This window comes from Microtus ochrogaster, chromosome 18 (assembly GCF_000317375.1).
Source record: "Microtus ochrogaster isolate Prairie Vole_2 chromosome 18, MicOch1.0, whole genome shotgun sequence".
NCBI lineage: Eukaryota > Metazoa > Chordata > Mammalia > Rodentia > Cricetidae > Microtus > Microtus ochrogaster.
Genome location: NC_022020.1, coordinates 14332906 through 14351076, shown reverse-complemented (window position 1 = coordinate 14351076; position 18171 = coordinate 14332906). Strand labels below are relative to the sequence as shown.

At 43.6% G+C, this 18171-nt stretch overlaps 1 protein-coding gene across 1 annotated transcript in view; it reads right to left on the bottom strand.

The window, feature by feature from the left end:
- Positions 1-18171, bottom strand: part of Mapre2 (microtubule associated protein RP/EB family member 2) — a 143780-nt gene that overhangs the window by 119732 nt on the left and 5877 nt on the right. Inside the window, exon 2 of the mRNA XM_013349389.2 lies at positions 1890-1951. The gene's annotated coding sequence lies outside the window, so the exon portion shown is untranslated. The remainder of the gene's footprint in view (positions 1-1889; positions 1952-18171) is intronic.

Sequence of the window (18171 nt, the reverse complement as noted above, 5' to 3'; positions counted from 1 at the left end):
CCACTTGTATGAAAATTAAAGTAAAATTAAAAAATTGTCCCATAGCTCCAGAGAGAAGATTTATAAAGAGATATAGACTAGATAACGGCTCATCTTTTTCTACTACTTCAACCATGACAGTTGGGATGCGGGATAATGATAAAAACGGAGACATTTCTGAGGGCAGACAGGGGTACTAGTGGGTCCGTTCTCAGGGCTCTGCAAGTTAGTTAGCATTACCCCAGACATCCAGACAGATCCACCAGAGGGTCAGGACCTATTTAAGGCCCCCTGTACCCCCCAGGGCCTGCTTCCTAGGGGTACAGGAAGTTGAGGCAGACTCTCTTCTTGGTTCTTCCTTGTTCACTTTCTCTTTGCTGCCTTTCTACACCCTGACCACACTTTGCTCTAAAGTCTGCTGGGCCCTGGGACACTCAGGGTCCGGATGTCTACTTGACGAGAGTGAAAAGGGTTTGCTCATCCCCTCTGATAACCCTTAATCATCCCAGACCAAAACAAATGGCAGTTCCGAACACGCACATTTCTCTTGGTGCAATACCAAGGGGACTTCCTGATAAGTAACCTGGGTGTGTGTGTTGGGGGGCAGAGTTTGGGTTTATTTTCTCAAAGGAGCCTCTCAACAGCGTCTGTCACCCCTATAGCATTTCTCACAGTGGGGGTGAAAGCGAAAGTGTCACACTCACAGATTTGAGCCTTGAATGCAGATGAATGCCTGTTGGAGAATTATTCACAGACTTGGGTCACATATACCAATGCTTTCGAGAGAGCCAACTATCTGAAGATGGGGTTTCTAGTTTTAGCATTCCAGAAGTTAAAATAACACATACAATTCCACACACACCCTCTACACTTCTACACATTTTTTTTGATATTATGAAGGAAAGGAAAACACTTTTGATGAAGTCTAGGTAGAACCTGATGCTTCCTGAGACCAGTCTCCACGGAAACAATTAAGGCGCACGTATAGCTTTGAAATCTCTCTGAATGACTTTCCAAATATTGCCATCTGGTGGAATTTTAGTTAATTGTTCTTTTGTTCTAGGGAGCCCCTGGAGGTGAACTTTGAAGGCATTGTCAGGCAGAGGTTTAGGATACCACTGGGATACAGCTGAAGCTCAAAACGACCCTGTCTCAAACAAACCAGAAACTGAAAACAGAAAGGGGCCTTTGCCTTTGTCATGACATGCGCATTGGCCCATGACCCTGGCTCCTTCTCTCATCTCCCTCCCTTTTCCCTTCCTCCTCTTCCTCTCTTTCCTTCCCTCTTTCCATCCCTGCCTTCCTTCTTCACCATGCCCTCTCACTTCAGAGAGGCTCACCTTATACTCTCAACACTAACAAATACAACGATATTTATTTAAAAATAGCCAGAGGAGGCTGGAGAGATGGCCCAGAGGTTAAGAGCACTGACCGCTCTTCTAGAGGACCTGGGTTCCATTCCCAGAACCCACATGGCAGCTCACAACTGTCTGTAACTCCAGCTCCAGGGTATCTGACACCCTCACACAGACATACATGCAGGCAAGATGCCAATGCACATAAAACAAAACTAGCTAACTAACTAAATAAATAAAAAGACTGAAGTTCACTACTTTCCTCTATTAAAAATAACTAGAAACGTCACAGGATTATTTTGACCATTTCTTGATATGTCTCCCTCCAGTGGCCACTACTAAGGTCTCCCGAATTCAGCTTTCACTGGCGTGACTGTGCTTCAGAGGACTTTGAATATATCACTTGCACCTCTGTGGAGCACGTTTATTCAAACACTGCCTTCAACCACGCAGTGGAATTTTGAAGCCGCGCTGGTCACTCGGGCAGTAGCATCAGTCACTTCAACTTAACCCACAGACAAGGCATCTACAAGCTAGGTCATCTTGAAACCTTACTTTGAACATCCAGGCGCTCTCCCTGGCTGTTGAAATGAATGGTTCCTCTGGGAAACGGGGCCCTGGAAGAGGAAAAGAATGAGAAAGTAATGTCATGAAAAAAGAATTCAAAGCATTACCTCCCCCCATAGCTAAAACCAACTGATTTTACTTTGAAAACTTGAAATTTTAGTATATTGACAGATATAGAAAAGATCTCCCGGTCTCCCTAGCATGGTGTGATATAATAAAAGTTCTACACCACCAGATAACTCAGAAGCAGGGCCTCTACTCGGGTGTCATGTGCCAACATCAGTTAGTGTCTGGACTTGCTCAAACTTGGCTATTTTAAATCTAGTATCAATATGGCTTAGCTAAAAACATTTTTGGCTAATTTGGACAACATAAACATTATAAACAATGCCAAGCTAGACTTGAAAAAAAATACACACAACAGAAATTTATCTGCTTTCTAAGAGTTCACTATTCCCTCCAAAATACTATCAAGTTAAACCATACAGTTGATGAGGAATAGACCCAATTCTGGAGTCCAAGAAATGTGGGAGCTCCTGGCTTCGAGGCCCACCGCGGAGGCTATGGGGGAGATTGCTAATGTCCCACTAGATACTGCTAAGTGACCTGCCATGCATGTATGCACAGCTTACCCATCTTTCCCATCATCCTCAGCAACAAGTGAGAGACTACCCTTCCCACCTTCCATGTGGATTCTCTCCCTGAAGATTCATCTGCTATGTTTTCTGTCTATGACCAACTCAGGAATGCTTTTGGTCTCCCCCACCGCAGAGACAGAGTTTCTCTGTAGAGCCCTGGCTGTCTTGGAACTTACTCTGTAGACCAGGCTGGCCTTGAATTCAAGAGATCTGCCTGCCTCTCAAGTGCTGGGGACAAATACATGCACCATCACTGTCTGGCATAGAACCAACCATGCACAAAATAACACATCTACAGCAAATTTAACACCGTGAGATTCATCTGGGACGAGGCTCTAAAGATGCTACTGTTGATTTTTAAAAGGGGAAATTTTTACAGTTTATGTAAGGGTAGTGAAGAAGAGAAGAATATAAATGTTGAATGAATAAAAGCTCGGTGACAGCTGAATTGTTAAGGTTACACAAGGGCACATCCCCGAGTCTAGGAGTCAGAAACCCCAAAGTCTCCAAAATCTAAACATCCTTGGGCTGGAGAGATGGCTCAGTGGTTAAGAGCATTGTCTGCTCTTCCAAAGGTCCTGAGTTCAATTCCCAGCAAACACATGGTGGCTCACAACCATCTGTAATGAGGTCTGGCGCCCTCTTCTGGCCTGCAGGCATACAGCCAGAACATTGTATAAATAAAAAAATAAATATGAAAAAAAAATCTAAACATCCTTGTACGGTTTCATGCCGACAACTGTTGCATGAGACAGCTTGTTTGTTCCCGGCTGCTCAGCACCGAAATAATCACACAGAAACTGTATTAATTACAACACTGCTTGCCTATTAGCTTATGTATATATTTCTAGCTCACTCTTATCTCTTAAATTAATCCATTTCTGTTATTTTATATTTTACTGTGAAGCTCGTGGTCTACCAGCAAGGTTCCAGCATGTCTGTCTCTGGAGGCGGCTCCATGACTTCTCACTGACTCTGCCTTCTTTCTCCCAGCATTTAGTTTAGTTTTCCCTGCCTAGCTCTGTTCTGCCCTGCTATGGGTCCAAAGTAGTTTCTTTATTAACCAATGGTATTCACAGCATACAGAGGGGAATCCCACATCACATGACCATTTAAAATATTATATAAAATGGCCTTGGGATTACATGCCCAAGGTGTATATGAAGCACAATGAGTTTTGTGTTAGACTTAGGTCCCATCCTCAAGAGAACTCATTATGTATATGCAAATATTAAAAAATGTCAAAACAGTTGAAATCTCATATCTGGGACCAAGCATTTCAGTTAAGGGAAACTCACCTATAGTGTTCAAAGTTCAGATGAAAACTTATATTTTCTTACTTATTTAAAAGTTTGAATATTTCACATTAATGATTTCATGAATAGAATTCAGGTAAACTCACTATATATATAAAATTTTATATTTAACAGATAGAATGAATGTCCTTATTTGTTTTTTGTTTTATAACAGAATTTACTTCTGTGCTGTTATTTCATATGTTTCTTTAATTTAACACTAGTTTAGTAAAATTCAGATTAAAAAACTCAGCTTGTACCAATAATGACTCTCATTCTAAAGTCTTCCAATTTTTCAGAAATGTTAACTGAATCAGAATAAAACTTTCACCTTTCTTCTTTATTTAACTAGTCCCCAGTAGCCAAGTTATTAAACAAGAGGCTGGCTACCACACTCGGAGGCAGGAGCACAAGTCTATCTACAGACCAGACGACTAGCCCTTAGAAGATTCTGTCTCATCTGTACACAAGTGACCTTTCTCTGTTTATTCAAAACAGCCAGTTGCTAATTGCTTAGCAGCTTGGAGAATCGTGAGATCATCCACGGAACCCTGTATGTGCTGGAGAGTACACAGATTTTTGTCTAATTTAATTTCATTAGATAAAGCCATCTTATTATAAACAAAACAGAGACTCAGAATGGGACGATCAGTCAGATATGTAGCCAGCAGGGGACTACACCTTACAGACTTTATTTACCATCTCTCTCTCTGCTTCTCACGTCTTGAATCCTAAAAGCCAGTCCTTTGGGGCTGGAGAGATGATCAGTGGTTAAGAGCATTGGCTGCTTTTGCTGAGGACCCAAGTTCAGTTCCAAGCAGCCACATGGTAACGCTAGGAGCTCCAGGGCCTTCTTCTGGTCTCTGCAGACACACACCACATACACACGCAGGCAAAACACACATACACATATGATACAAATAAATCTTTTTTTTAAAAAAGCTAGTCCTTTGATATATCTTAGAAAGAGCTGGGAAGAAAGAGTCATAAGCAAACAGGAGATCCAGGGTCCAGGGCCTAGCAAAGATTCTTAGTCTTGATGTCAAACTTACAGTCCAAAAGAAAATGGATCAATTGGTCTTTTTTTTTTTTTAAAAAAAAAAAAAAACTTTTGCTCATATGAAGTAGATATAAATGCAAAACATGAAGCAGGAGAGACATTTTGTCTATATCTCAACAGCAAGAAAAAAACAATTGGGCAAGAAAAAAGAAGGAACACTTAACTGAGGAAGGAGGGCAGAGAGCAAACGGAGCTCAAGATTAAATGATAAGACATAAGTATGAGAATAATAAGCTAGCTGCAATGAAGGCTAGCAATAATATACAACATGAGGGCAGGGAGTCAGACTGAATCGCTTGTATGACATTTGTGAGACTCAGCATAAAAGGCCCAGCTTTTCATAAAGGCAGCCGGATGAACCTTCCCAGCACTTCCTTGATAGAATAATTTGAAGTTTTCTCTGGTGTAATTCCACTTCTGTCTACACTTACCTTTCTAACTTCTTATTTTATTATTTTATTTTATGTTTTAGTGTTTTGCCTAGGAGTGTCTGTGCAGCATCTGAACGTCTGGTTCCCATGAAGATCAGAGAAAGGCGTTGGATCTTTTGGAACTGGAGTTACAGTGAGTAGTGGGCCACCAGGAGGATGCTGGGAACCTGACTTAGGTCCTCTGCAAGAGCAGTAAGTGTTCTTAACCTCCGAGCCAGCTCTCTAGCCTCCCTCCTGTGCATTTCTTAATCGAAAGTTGAAACATTAATACAAACACAGTGAGTGCTACCGGTGGGTTCTACACATCAGTTTCATACTTCATGCAACTTAATGGATCTAAATTTTCTGACGGCCACCCCAAACAGGAATTCCTCTGGATTATACATCTAGCTGTATAGGAATAAAGTTTTATTTTCTGTAGGATTTTGTAGACAAGGCAGATGGTGTGTTTCTAAACTGAACACAGCGTGACTCTCATTTTATCAGATCACACAGACTTTCGGTCTTCTGTGATACTGAGCACCAGGGAACTCTTGAGAAATGAGCAGGATTGAACCAAGTACATTCTCTACTTTCATAGAAGTATACCCTCTAGAAGTTTCTAATCTTTTTTTCAACAAACTCAGAATTCTAGCATCTCATATCCAAGATATGCCAGCAGAATATCTGCTTTACTTAGAAAGATTTTCCCTCCCTTGAGCCCAAATTACTGCCATCTTTATGCCTGGCCATAAAACCTCAGGAACATAAGAGATACATCAGGATAGAAACATAGATGTAAAAGTATTTCTAATCATGCATGCCATTGGCTAACTTATTGTTCTTTTATTGCTTGGTACCTGGGCAATATCGCTTCCAATCCACACAAGGTCAAACCATTCCCTTCTTAGAGACAGCATCAGGCCTCCCCAGCTGCTCCTGGTTTTTTTTCAAGGTGGCACAGCTGGGGCCTGAGTCTGGGTTTCCGCTCAGGGTTTGACTTGGCTGTCCCAGGTCTTCAGAACGAACTGTATCCGACTTCTAAACTCCCTACTGCACCCTGAGATGCTGAACGGCTCCAGCTGCAGATCCTAGTCGATCAAGCGGGAGGTCCACAGCTTTCTAGGAACGGGACATCTTATAAACATTAGCAGAGAGGCACATGCTATTAATCCCGAGACTGATCTTGCTTGATATCAACTTCCAGCATGCACCACGTCAATTAGTGGTCTTGGGCTGGGATTGTGGCCTCTCCAGGGGAAGCCTAGAGCCGCCAGGGGCTCACTGCCGGGAATCACAGGGCTCAGCACGCACCAGAGAAACCAAACACCAGTGGGGGAGGGTATGTGCTGGCAATGGAGGTCAGGTTCCACAGGATCTTAGATATTAAGTCTGGTATGACTCATTCTCCTTAAGAAAGACAAATTACCAAATGATCCGTGCTATGTATTTAAGGACTTTAGAAAAATTGCTCTATGATAAAGGGATTTGGGCGGTATATACTGAGGGTGGTAATGGCGGTATAAACATCTCAGGGTTGCATGATTTGGTTTCCACACACTGAAAGGACAATCCCAAATGACAGCTACACATTTGGCTTCTTTTCCTTCAAGCACAGCATAGCGCTCTTCCTAGAATCCTGCACTGATCCATCTGTTGCTTCCCACGTGAACCAGGACAAAAATAATTTTTAAGATTGCCCTTTCTATTTTAGCATTTATTTTTTAAAGAGTGATGCTGTGAAAGAAAAATTCTTTTAAAAAGGACCAGGCAAGCTGCATCCCTAAGAAATGTTGCCTGCACTGTAACCCCACAAAATGCTTTCTATAATTGCACCATTGAAACCAAATCTTTGATCTATTTTTAATCATCTGACATTGGAAACATGGTAGGTACAAAATAGCCTTTGCTCTGTGTGTGATTGATACCAAAACACAGCAAAGCAGAAAAGCTGCCCTGAGAGCTTCAGCTTCATGTCTGATATCACAGCTTATAGTACAGTGTTTGGGGCACGGCTGGAACTAAAGACATGTTTTTATGTGTCCCATCTTTGTTGTCTGTTGTTCTCCTGGTCCACTAGGAGAGCAGCATGCTAAAGGTGTTACAGGGTAACACTCCATAGGCTCTGTCAGGACACTGGTGTCAGGTCACAGGTGTCAGGACACTGGTGTTCGGGGTGTCATAATCTCCCTTAAAACACAAATGGACTCCACTGTTTGCATTGTGCTTTGGGAAAATCTTGTAAAACTCTCATTTTTTTCTTACTATTTTCAACAAAGTGTGTAAAAATGTTTTAGTGAATGGGAACTGTGGAAATGTTGGCATAGCCTCTGGACGTGAGTTTCCTGCCTCAGCCTCTGTGAAGATCCCTGGGTTGCTCTTGGTGCCTCTGCTGTGGACTTTTCCTCGTAGAGGAACCTACTGCTTGGGAGTTGTATCAGTAACTCGATTCCTTGAGTAGATGACGTCCTGAACTCCATCTAACTAGGAAATAGTCTAGGATGTTCCACAGGTGAAGCTCCAGTCCCACTTGAGGGAGAAGGGGTTTTATGGAGGAAGTCCAACCAAAACGTCCAGTGTGAAAATATTTGCCTGTGTGCATATGCTCACCTGTGGGCACATGTGTTTGTATGTTCACATGTATACGGAACCTAGAGGTCACGTTCTGGAGACGTGAAATATTGTCACGTCTCCAGAACTATCTCTTTTATTTCTTAAGATGGGGTCTCCTTTTAGCCTGGACTTCACTGAGTGGACTCAGATAGCCTACTAACGAACCCCAGGAATTCTCCTGACTCTTCCTCCCAATACCAGGATTAAAAAAATCCATAAATAAATTTAATAAAGAAAATCCCATATGCAAGAAAAAATTTATGAAAAGTATAGAAGTGAAGCTATCTGGTGGAACATCATGGGAAACAGAGGACAGAAAGGAGGGCTCACAGGGGCAAGGCAGGGACCATGAGGACATCCTCAGCACACACTGCACACCTTATGAAATGCTTTTATTAATACAGTGCTGTGGAAATTAGTACAGTGATGTATGAAAATGTAAAAATAAAAACATCAACCCTTCTGATTAGTTTCAAGGCATTAAGACAAAATAAATTACTTACTAATGACTCGCAGAAAGACAAAAAACCTTGAAAGGTGGTGGCCCACACCTTTAATCCAGCACTCCACGAGGCAGAGGCAAGCAGATCTCTGAGTTCAAGGCCAGCTACACAGAGAATCCCTGACTTGAAAATCAAAAACAAAAACAAAACAAAAGGCCTACACACAACCACACACAACCATTCTTGGATTTCTTATGTAGTTTCTGGGATTGAACTCAGGCCCTTATGTTTACCTAGCAACCCTTTATTGACTGAATATCTTACCGGCCTCCTTGAAGTTTTTCAAGAACTTCCTTCCGTTATATTTTTGTTGTTCTTTTGTTTTTTACAGTTTTCTTTTGTATTTTAATGCGTACGAGTGATTTGTCTGCATGCATATATATACACCATGGGTGGCTATGCCTGTAGAGGTCAGAAGCAAGCATTGGATCCTCTTGAACTGGATTTAGGGGTGCTGTGAACCACCATGTGTGTGTGCCAGAAACCGAACACGGGTTCTCTACAAGGGCAGCAAATAGCCATTGAGCCACTACTCTTGTGCCCCAATTTCTTTTTCTTTTGTGAAGTGGGGTCTTGCTGTGCAGCCCACGTTGGCTTGTAAGTTGCTATATAGATCAGGTTGCCATCAATCTTGTGATCCTCCTGCCTCTGTCTTCTGAACGCTGAGATTATAGGCAAGTACCACCACAACTGCAACTTTTCCATATATACCCGTCAGTTCTCAAATCATAACTTTTCTGCTCCCTCCTTTGGAGGTTCCCGTGGCTGCTCTTGGGTAGGTTCTTTTCTCTCCTTTATAACGTTGCTGTGAGAACGCACCTGGGCTCTGATTAGAAGACACAAAACTGTCCCAGTGTCCCCTCGCCTTTCCCCACCATGTCCTCTCTTCCCACCCTGCCCCACCTGCAAGAAGCCCTTCTAGACCCTTGTCCTCTAGCCATTTCCCCTGCACCCCAGGATACTGTGCTAAAGGATACTGTGCTTGGGGGTGAGGTTTTCATCCCCACAGAGAGCACACGCTCGAATCCCACAGGATACTCCTGCCCTGTGACCATCTCCTATGAGCTTGGCATTGCGTTAAAAAGTAGGTAGCGGCTTAAGTGTGAATAAGGTATGACATCCTACACTGCGATCTGCAGGAAGTTTCCATTATAGCTCTCTGAAATAAAGACGACTTACGGGATTTTACTCCAAGGCGCAGAGAGGTAGCAGCTGACATGGGTGCAGCCGGGCAAATACTAGTTTTTTGATTCCTAACCACACACATTTCCTACAAATTCATTCTGACCCTGTTTGCCTTTTTACCATATAATTTAAAACTCAGATTTGTATATGGTAGCAGGACACAAGCTTCTCAGCTTTAGAGTTTTTATATGAGGTTCCTTTTTTTAAATTTTATTTGTTCAGCAGTCACCGAGCACGTATGAATTCGTGCCACTCACGACCAGCCAGTGTGCACCAGGTGCTGTGTTAGCACACGGATCAGTTCTTTCCCTCCAAACCTCAGGAGGGGCATGCTTCTCCATGGCTCATAGATGCACGGATTGAGGCTATGGTAGGATGGGGCCCAAGCCCACGCTTGTTGGTCTGGGCAGCTGGAGGTTTTGCTACCGACATGCTTACCTGTCAGATGCCAGGCGCTGTGCTAGATGAAAAAGATGTGTACAGTGCCAGCAGACACGCGGATGAGTTAGCGACAAACACTTAATAGTCATAATCCAGGGCTGTGAGCGCGCTGCTAAGGACAGGGAGTGACACACTAACGGGAAAGACTCATCACTGCTATTGTCTCGACTAGTGTGCAGAGAGTGAGTGTTGTGTTCTTTACTCTGAAAGTGAGCATCTTGCATCTCAATTTCAGCTAAGGGAGTGTTTTTCAGACTGTGATTCGCCTGGCAATCTTGTTAAAAGACCTGCTCTTGAAAAACTGCAGATTGTGACTCAGTAGCAATGGGCAGGGGTGGGAGCCCAGCATTCTCCCCACCTTTTAAGAGCTTCCAAGGGACGCTGGTGCTGCTGGTCTGAGGACCATCCCTTGAATTGCAAGGCACATGACCTCTCTCAAGACTCTTTCCAAAACCTGCTACTATGGCAACCTAACACACTCAGCCAGATGGCCCATTCACTCAGTCGATCCTGATTCAAATGCATTCATTCATAGTTGAGACCTTGCAATGGACCGAAAAAGAAAAGAAATTAAGATGGAAAGTCCATCCTTTGGGGCATCTAGCTTCCTGCCACTTTCCTTGTCCTCTCAAGTCTCTAATCCTTCAGGATAATGGATTTGTCCAGCGTCTCAGATCCTTAGGGAACGTTCTCTGCTGTCTAAGGTGATACTGACTCAATTAGTTAATTACTCTGCAAATGCACTGAGATTGATTAATACACTTTTATGCTTTTCCCTCTGCTGACCAGAATAGATAGCTCTGGATCTCATCATATGAGTACCTTCAATGAAATAGCTGTTATTTTTCTTAGACGCCAGAGACTGACACGGGTGTCTTCAATGTTTCACCTTATTTACTTATTCTTACGACAAGGTTTATTACTGAATTAATTTATCTACCCTGGCTAGCCAATAGGCTCTGGGCCCTGTGCCCTGTGCCCCTATCTCTGCCTTCCCAGTGCTAGGCTTAAGAGGCATGTGTCTTTTTTGTTGTTGTTTGTTTTTTTGAGACAGGGTTTCACTGTGTAGCCTTGGCCGCCCAGGAACTTGTTCTGTAGACCAGGTTGGTCTCAGAAACATAGAGATTTGCCTGCCTTTGCCTCTCAAGTGCTGGGACTAAAGGGGTGTGCCAACACCACCTGGCCCTGTTTTTTTTTCTCCCCCTAATGAGGGTGCAGAGGATCCAAACTCTCCTCCTGATGCTTGTGAGTTAAGCACTCGGAGCTGAGTCGTTTCTTTTATGTTTATTTGTGTGGACAATGGCATCTCCAAACCACCACACAAATATCCAGTGTGTGAGATACAGGAGTATGGTCATGTAACTTGCTGATCTGTCAGAAGAAAACAAGTAAAACCTTAACTCCTTCACCTTGCTGTTTCCAAACCAGTTGTGCCGAGGGTGCCACAGAGCTACCTGGGATGCTAGGCTTGTCCCACCTCCCTTCCCCAAAAGCCTCTGATTCCAAATGCCTTCTGACATGGCCTGTGCTTCAGCCACATCCGGAACAGCTAATCATGCCCTCTCTTGATGCACTGGGAATTTGAAACAGAGAAGTGCCTATGAATTCCAGAAGGTCAAGGGGCCCCTGTTTATGGTCTCCTCAATTTTAAATCATTACCCATCTTTCTGAGAGAAACATGAGATCTTTTTTTAGGTTGGGTCACTGCTTTAGTTCAGTATCTTCATGGGTTAACAGACCTTCCAAGGACACCCTGAGATTTGTAAACCTGCCTAGAGAAGCATCGGAACTGCAGTAAAGATCCCTGGGTGCAACATTTCCCCAATTGTGTGACTTTGGGCATGCCATCTAAACTCTGGGCTCTTGTGTTTATAGTGTTCTATAAAGTGTCTACATAAAGAATTGCTGTGTTGCTGTATATAAAAATTCCTTAGCAACCATAAATGGCTACAGAAGTGGAAAAGACAACTTTATGACCATTATTAAACAGTTGACATGCTGGGTGATAACTCAGTTGGTACAGCGCTTGCCTGCCGCACAAGAGTGAAGACCTGAGGTCCGGCTGCAGAACTCACATAAAAAGCTGGTGTGCTGTTGCACGCCCGCAACGCTGGCGCTGAAGGAGAGGAGACAGACACACCCCCAGGCCTGCTGGCTAGCTGGCTTAGTCTCTAGACCACCAAGACTTGCAAGAGAGACCTTGTTTCAAACAAACAAACAACCTCCATCCACCAAATCAACAGCAACAAACAAGATGGAGATCCCCAGAGAAAGGACAGTTGAGGTTGTCTTCTGGCCTCCATATAAATTCACATCATAAATGCATCTACACACCTGAGCTTTCTCTCTCTCTCTCTCTCTCTCTCTCTCTCTCTCTCTCTCTCTCTCTCCTCTGGATCAGAGTGTTGTAGAGTCAGAAGTAATAAATAGAATCAACTCTAGGGAATTCCAATAACTAGAACAGATTAAGAGAATTTGTAGGGCCTGGGTCTACCCCTGCTCCTGGGGTTACTTGAGGACAGTTTCTGGTCAGCCAGCTAAAACATTCAGTTTGTTTTTGTGCTCCTTCTGCCCTGCCTGTTGATTAGCTGTAGGGCATTGTTTACTCCGTCTTGGGTGTGGCAATTTCCCACCTGCTGGGGTGGGTGGTGGTGGTGGTGAGGGGTGGTGGGGGTGGGGAGAATTCCTTGTACAGCAGTTAGGTATATAAGGATTTCCACAAAGTTGAACAAAGGGCATTCGGTTGATCTCTTTTTGAATGACCCAGGTCTCTGTGTGTTCTTTCAATCTCCAGGCCCTTGTGTGATTCACATATAGTACAGTGGCGCACGAACTTTACCGAGAGGGTAACACAGAATCGGGTGTTACAAGAATTCCTTTAAAATTGTTTCCTTGGGCTGGAGAGATGGCTCAGTGGTTAAGAGCACTGACTGCTAGTCCAGAGGTCCCAGCAACCTCATGTTGGCTCACAGCCATCTATAAAGAGACTTGGTGTCCCATTCTGGCATGCAGGACACATGGAAGGAATGCTGTACACATAATAAATCTTTAAAAAAAACAAAATTGTTTCCTTTGGGGGACATTGAACCCAGAATTTTCTGCATGCTAGGGGATCTAAGCTATATCTCTGACTCCAGAACACCTGATCTTAAGAGATCTTAAGACATAGTTTAACAGAAGGAACCCTAATAAGTTCCTGGGACAGGAGGACCCTCACTGGCTTTTCTCAAGGTGCACGGGAGCTAGGGGTGTACCTAAGATGGCTTACCAAGCACCCACAAAACCAAGATATGAATTAAAAATGCAAAGATGTGGCAACTTTAAGTGTTTCCATGGATTTTTTATCTAGAAGAAAAGGAGGAAGTAGGAGATGATCCACTAAGTGGCCTGCAGCTCCCCCACGCTTCCATTCTGCCATGAACAATGCAAGGCGCGTGACTCAGAGCTGTGTGCTGACCCTGAGATCCTGCCGAACACTCTGATTCAGGGGTCATCTAGACAGGCGCAACAGCACCAGCTCTGATTGGGCCCACAGAAGTAGCAGAATGTCCCGGACAGTGTCAGAGCGCAGCAACATGGTGGCCCTGGGAAGGGAAGGATGGCTCACTTACGTCCTTGCTGAGCTCCACTAGACATTCGCTTTCAGGTCTCTGGAGCACAGAAAATGCAATCATTTATCCCTCTGGTCACAACCACTGATGTGGGACATCTATAAACTAAGGACAACCCAATTCCAGCTTTCAAAAGATGAAACTTCCTTTTCATTAGTCTAAAGAAATGCTTCTCCAAGCTTGGTTTACTCCTATGTTTATAGTTTCTTCTTGTCCCTGTATGTTCTGGTGCCTTTAGAGGGGACATGTTAGCGTCTGGGAACCAAGCAGTAACAGGAGACAATGAGATGCAACCTCTCTGGCTGTCTCTGTATGTTCAGGGATGAAGGGAATACAGCACAGTGCTAACCTGGTCACTAGTTCTCATTTTCCCTATCTCTCCCTGCTCTTCAGTAAGATAATGCAGATGGTATCTTTGTTTCCAGGCCCAGCTGATTGATGAAGGAGGATCTAATGGCGACCATTCAGAGGAAACCATTGCATGGGTATCAACGTGTGAAGAGCTGGGAGATTTCAGAGAAGACTTTTTGCTTTATTATTGATTAATTTTTTTTATAACAGTATAAATCATGCTGGCCTGGAACTTACTATGGAGCCCAGACTGACTTGGAACCCACAATATTCCTTCAACCTCCCAAATAGCTGGGGTTACAGGTGCATGCCACCACATCTGGCTATGAGTGGATGATGTTAATATATGCTCTGCCAGAAACCCCACTACTTGAGGGTTTTGAGGACCTGCCATGGCAGTCTACATATATTACATTATTGGACAGGTGGATTTACTGCTACTGCGCCTATTCCAATATAACTAAATAATTAATACGCTAGCAGATTATTAAAACGCCATGTTTTCCTCATGCTTAGAAAATAAATTATGGATTCATCAAAGGAGAAAATACCTTATCCATTATATTTTATTATAAAAATGAAGTACTAACCACTGTGTGGAGCACAGAGATGCTTGTGGCCAGGGGAGCGACAAAGACATGATGCTCCCATGCCTCCGACTGGAGCCCACAACAGTGCCCTGAGCTGTCTGGAGCTGCACAGAAGAAGCAAGGACCAGGTCTCCTGACCACACGTCCAAACCACCTCACCGTGACTGAGACAAGCAGATGGAATGTCTCGTGTCTGACTCGAGTAAGCATTTAACCAAGATCATTGTTTAGAGTTGTATTTTGAGCGAAGAGGGGGAGTTAGGGATGACCATTTATGATTCTGACTCCTGTTATGTTTAGGCCACTTTAGTAGAAGGCTCCTTTGCCCCTTGGAAGCCATTTCTCTAATTTTCCCACTCTTCAATGTTTGCTGTTTTAATTTTTAAAATCTCTAGTACCTCCACTTACGATCAACAAACATAATTTTCAGAGAAACGAAGGTACAAAGTCTCTCAAGCAAAGGCAGGAAAATTATTATCAGGGCAACAACAACTTAGAGTCAAAATCCAATGTTATTAAGTCTAAAAAGAAACCTTAAATCTATGGTTTACAAAGAAACCTAAAAAATGTAAAAAATAAAAAAGGAAACATCCGCAGAGCCTTCAGATTCCAATATCAAACTCCAAAACAACACCATCCCCCAACAAAGTGGTCAGTTAAACATTTTTTTCTCTTGGGATGGGCACTTAACCCCACGGGAAAATATAATTCAGGTGAGCTCAGCATGTTGGTTCCGGGTATAGAACACAATCATTGTTCTACCCAAGCTGCTGGCTCACCTGCATCTTATTGCCCAACATGGCACACTCGGAAGATGGCAAGATGACTCTTCCCAACTCCACCCAAGGTCCCAGGCCTGAACAAATTACCCTGAAGAGTGTCTCCACACGCTCTGAGAAGATAAAGTTGAAGACACAAAAAATGCACTCTTTTCCGAAGGTCGTGAAGCCGGACTCAGACGCACAAGTGGGCAGCGGCTGGTGTCCATAGTGATAGACACGGACAGCAATAGACTCCAAGGAGGAAAAAAATGACCACGGCTCCTCGAGTATAGTTACACTCTGTTTAGCCTATGTGGTTGATTGTGAGGGATGTTGCTAAGTAGTACCAGGAGGCCCGGGTTCCTTTCAAATAAGATGGACAATAGCTCTCTCCAACAGATGGTTCTTGTTTGTGAGCACAACTTGATTCTGAAGCCCTAACTGGCCCCTCGCTACTCAAAACAGGGGCTAAGGGCTGATTCCCCCCCCCCCATGCTCTTTCAAACTCTCTGTTCCTAAGTCCACACAACACTCATCCTACAGCAAAAAACCAAGTTACGCAGTGATCTTTTGTTGCTTAGTATTTTTTGGTGAAGCTTATGCACGTGTGTATGGGGGCTTTTGGTGTCTGTAGAGGCTGGAGTAAAGCATTGGGTCACTTGACTGAAGTTCTAGGTGGTTGTGAGCTTGGGAACCAAACATGGGTCCTCCATAAGAGCAGCAAATGAAATGGTCCTAACTGCTGCGTTTGTCCAGCTCTGCTGGTTAGCATCTTCACTGTCGATGTGGAAGCATAATTGTTAAAGCACTTTCGACAGCCTAGGAGGAAGGAGAGGAATTCCCAGGGTGAGGCTCTCTGCCACAGATGAGAGGCAGAGCACAGGAAGAAAGACATAGTCTGAGATTCTAAAGGTAGAAAATGTGTAGGGTTTTGTTTTGCTTTTTCCGAAACAGGGTTTCTCTGTGTATCCCTGGCTGTCCTGGAACTTGCTCACAAACTAGGCTGGCCTTGAACTTAGAGATCTGCCTGTCTCTGCCTCCTGAGTGCCTGGATTAAAGGATGTGCCACCACTGCCTGGTTTATGTGTAGATTTTTTAAACAGGGGAAAAGGTGTATATTATGACTCAAGAAGGAAGCAGTTTTGCATCTCTCAGGCATTCACTATGTACCTTTTCCAGTCCCTAGATGCTCAAGCCTGGAAAGTGTTCTTTTTCTTCTGTTGTACCACCTTTATGTATATATTCTTCTGGTAAACCCTTACTCAAGCCTGCCACATGAAAACATGCACATCAGCCTAAAGTCTGATTCCTCAGATGTCCTGGGATTTAACAGGAATTGATATTTTAGGTAGAAGGAATATTGGCCTACCAATGGACTGTCAAGTCCCACAGACGTGCCAGAGTGCAGCATAGTAGAGACTATCATGACCTTCAAATGATTTGTGAAGGGTGCTACGATATAGACCTTACACTCTAGGGATGAGTGGGTCTGGATCATTGTGTGGAGGCAATGGTTAGGGGGCTAGGAAGTCCTTCTCAGAGCCCAGTTCTACAGGGTTACTGTCTCTAACGGACCACCTGGGGAGCTCACTGAAGGGCAGCTCCTCATTTACTCCAGGAAGGCCAGTGGGTATGGCTGCTCTGAAGACAATCATTACTGTCAGCGACTCTAGATGGGGTAAATGAATTTAGCATTTTGTTTTGTTTTTAGAAATGACTTGACTCATATCACCCCAAATTTTACACTAACACTTGGCTGAACTTAACAAAGGGGACACTCTGGTTCCTAAATCGCAGGTGGACAGATCTGGAAGAAATAAAGAGGACTCCAGCTATCCACACAATGGCTCTATTTGAAGTGAAACTCATTTACAAATTCTTCACCTGTGACAGTGACAAGTCATCCAAAGGAGGAAGTCCCCTAACTAAAGGAAGTCTCAAGTCAGGAAGCACAATAAGACGTGGAGACAAATTCCTATCAATGAAGTTATGCTTTTCAATAAGCCTACTAGAGTCCTAATCAGTAGTAATTGTTCTAGCCCTGGTAGAGGGACTTGTATGAATTCCTGGATCACACTATCTTATCTATTGTTGAATTTGAAGCCTAAAGCAATTGTATCTGGCATGATGTAATAAGGTAATGTCAACCTCAGCAGCGTTAGGAACGTTATGTAGATATTATTTCTATGTTTACTGCTGACTTCAGAAAAGAAAGCAGTGTCATTTCCCCAAGCTTCCTACCACACTCAAGTGTATAAAGTAATGGTGAAAATTGTCCATAGCTGAACAAATCTCAAAACTTATGTCTTCCCATGATGAAACAATAAGCATACACACGTCACAGAAGACAGGTATGGTAGGGCATGTCTGGAATCTCAGCACTGGGAGGCAGAAGCTGTGTCTGTAGAGCAAGTTCTAGGCCAGCTGAGACTTCACAGTGAGAAAGGACAGTCCCCAGGACTAAAGGGCTAAAGCATGAGATCGCAAGGGGACATGGTTTCACATTCTTTTAGAACTCTAGGAACAACGGCAGGTTAATGTTGTACATTTAGGCTTATTTAGGGTCAGAACTTCCGTGTCTAACTGTTTTAATGAAGTCCACATTATTCAGGAATGTGCCATTCTTGCAACATAAATAAAATACAAAAATATGAAAAGAAGCCAGGTGGTGGTGGTGCACGTCTTTAATCCCAGCACTCGGGAGGCAGAGGCAGGCAGATCTCTGTGAGTTCGAGGTCAGCCTGGTCTACAAGAGCTAGTTCCAGGACAGGAACCTAAAAGCTTCGGAGAAACCCTGTCTCGGAAATCAAAA